The sequence below is a fragment of the Schistocerca nitens genome, chromosome 5 (assembly GCF_023898315.1).
Source record: "Schistocerca nitens isolate TAMUIC-IGC-003100 chromosome 5, iqSchNite1.1, whole genome shotgun sequence".
Lineage (NCBI taxonomy): Eukaryota > Metazoa > Arthropoda > Insecta > Orthoptera > Acrididae > Schistocerca > Schistocerca nitens.
The window spans coordinates 308357822-308361286 of NC_064618.1; positions in this window are offsets into that span (position 1 = coordinate 308357822).

Genomic DNA, 3465 nt, shown 5'->3' on the forward strand with positions numbered 1-3465 from the left:
TTTCGATTTTATGACTTACACTTAAGTGGACTTCCTGTCTATGTCTAATGCTCAAACATTTTTTTGGAGAGAAACATATTAGCTGTAGCGGCAAAACCGTAGTAGTTAGAGGTTAATGAAACAGGAGTCTAACATGTAATCCTTTCATTATTGGCAGACAGTAACGTGATACATTTGACAGTGTTCATTAATGTGCAAAGAAGTGCTGATTGTTTTTATATTTTTCAGGCATGTGGCACATAGATTAACAAATTCAGCAAAAAAGTTCTTTATATGTGTCTTGATTAGCTGTGTGTGGTTAGTGGTCCCATTCTTACAAAGAAATAAAATCTTTCAGTTTTTTCTCTAGGTTACTGTCCAAAAACAATAATAGACTCAACAAGATCTACAATGAAACTCATGAATTTGAGAAAAGTAGTAGAAAAATACTCATTATAGGTTAGACTAAATTGTTTGCTGGAATCTGACATATTAAGGAGTGATTAAACTTGGTGGACGAGGTAGCCAGAATGTCACATGAAAATCAGTGAGTGTGAAGTTGTATCATGATAAAGAAAATGGTTTGTGTAACTGTTTATGAAGTACCATGCTGTCATAACTTGTAAATTGTTCAGCTATTTCAGCTGCTGTTGATTGCTTTATTTAGAGTCATTAAACAAAGATAATCTTGGATCATTACCATTTTTTATCTTTTGAAAGGGTTGATGAACTATAAAATAAAATCAGAACAAACCAGAACACGCAGTAAAACATCTTCAGTCACAGGATTTTTCTCTCTGAAGAAATTATTAATTTGGCATTTATTATGCATGTATAATTTACTTTGCTTTAATTCGTATGCTACAAAGTGAGGGCATTTTGCAATTAAATTAAACCATTTCAATGAATGCAAATTCTGAGTCATCCAAAACTTCACATTTTATGCCACCAACATACCGTATTATGCAATACCTATTGCACATGGTGTCTAGCCATTGTCCTTATGTTCATGGTTTTCCATTGCGTATGCATGACTATATCTGGTACAACAGAAAGAAAGGGAAAAAAAGGGGGGAGGGAGGAAGAAACTGAAAAGTTTGTTGACATCGAGCAGTAAATTTTGCCACACTGTGACAGTTGAGAGACTGTACTATCAACAGTCATTGAAGCTCTGCCACATTGCATTTCAGGTCACTAGGATGATTCTGATGCAAAGAAATAGCACATCCTCCATGCTTTGTAACAATAATTAATGTATTCCACAGCGAGAAGTCAGTTTTATGTTTGTTTAATGCATAATTTGGGTGACTGCACACTTTATCAAGTTATTCACTAATATAAAGCAGATTCTCAACAAGTGCTGGTTGTTGTTGATTAGCCACATTTATGGCTTTGGAACGAACATCACACTGGAAAACAGTAATTCTAAATGAATTTTTAAGATTCTCTGGACTCCTATTTCACCTGCCTTCATTTCATTTCAATAACATCTCACCCAATAAGAGAGAGATCGGTTTCCTCATGATATCATTGTCTCACTCTTTCCTCACTCTCTGAACTTCAGTCAAGCCACCTCCTTACAAAGGCTTCCTCGTGCATGGATGTACACATGAAGTTGTAATCAATCTGCAAATGATTATGCACATTAGAATGACTCAATTAGTCAGATATTGAAATGATAATAAAAGAGCCACAAAGTTTGAATTAGTGGCTCCTCTCCCCTAACGATATATCTGTGACTTTTTTCCTCACTTTCGATTGATACTGGCAAAAGAATCTATATATATCATTGTGTAATGGTTGGGTTTCAGCTCAGATTTATAGCCTCTGCTGTAATTATCCTCACATTTAAGAAATTTCTTTATTATATTGGTACTGCTTTGTAGTGTTTTCATGTGCTGTGCAATTACAAGCTTCTTAATTATTTGTTTGGTGATCACCCAGCTGTACAGTTTCCTTCCATAATCTTAATTTTTTTTAGTAACAGCATTTACATTTTATGAGCTTATAAATTTATAACTTGTTTATTGTATTGGCTGTGCAATGTATTTCCTGGCAAAGCAGCCTGATTACCTGGCCAGGATGGCAGCATAGTCATGTTTACGTTCTAGAAACAGGGAGAGGAGGCTGTAGCGGTGTGTTGTTACAAATGGAACACTGGCACAAGCTGCATGTCTGTACACAATGCCCTGCATAGTCCAGTTTAAACGTTGGCCTGTACTCCTGTTTGACAATACTCCTCAGACACTACCAGTTTGTGCTAGCATTTATTCACATTGTATGGCTGAAAAGTAATCCCTCCTAATGTTTTACGTGAAAACTATTAAAAGCCTTTCAAATAAAACAAATATTAACAGTCTACATCTTTATTCTTCATGTCTACATTCTCAACAAAATCACCCTGGCAACAAACCATTTCTCCCAGTGAGACGAGTTTGTTGATACTGTCACTGTAGAATGCTTGATTTTGTTGATGGAGCCACAACCTCAACTCTGTTTATACTGCATCATCACTATCAAAGTGAAGTCATCTGAGTTATTCTTTAAGTTTTGTTGGAAAGGATGAAAATTGGAGGGGACCAAGTTGGGAGTGTATGGAGGACGATTGATGACATTGAACTCAAGGTGTTTGATTGTTGTGGATGTTGTAGTGTTCATGTCTGGTCTGGCACTGTTATGCTGAAGGAAAGGATGCTCCGCACGTGTGTGTGTGTGTGTGTGTGTGTGTGTGTGTGTGTGTGTGTGTGTTTTTTTTTTTTTTTTTTCCTTCTTCGAATTCGAAGCTCAATTAAAGCACACTGTTTCTCATCCACAAACACAGTTATGTTACATGCCATGTTACACACTACAATTTGGAGCACTCAAGGAGCTGAGGGCTGTCAATATGTAGGCATGAAGAATAAAGATGTAGATTATTAATAATGTTTATTTTTATTTTATAAGTGTTAGGAGTTTACACAAAAAAATCTAAGTTTATTATTTTCAGAGTGCCTTCGTAATTTGTATGATTCCAAGTTTCATATAATTCTGATGACTCATACTTTTGCAAAAATCTAATGCAGTTTGTATTTTTGGAAACTGTCATGCCATTCATAATTATAACAACTCATTTATTTTAGCACTTTTAAAAACAAATTTCACAGATAGAACACTTTTTCTCACAAGGGGAGACTGGAAGCTGAGGACGAGGATTGTAGAATGGACTGAATAGTGGTGTGGTTTAAGGTAGCAACTATCTCAAACCAAAGCTATTCATACTGGTGCACTTTCAGACATGGACAGATCATTCTCCAAAATCAAACTAGATCAGTTTTTATGTGAATCATTAAAACAGACATTATGCTTGCAGTGGTGAGATAGTTGAGCCGTCAGGGCATCAGACTGACATGCTTGCTGAATACGGCTCGATTCTTCATTTTTACTGGTGAAAAATGTGTTGGTGTGTATGACCAAAAGTAACATATGAAAAACCAAACAATGGAAAAT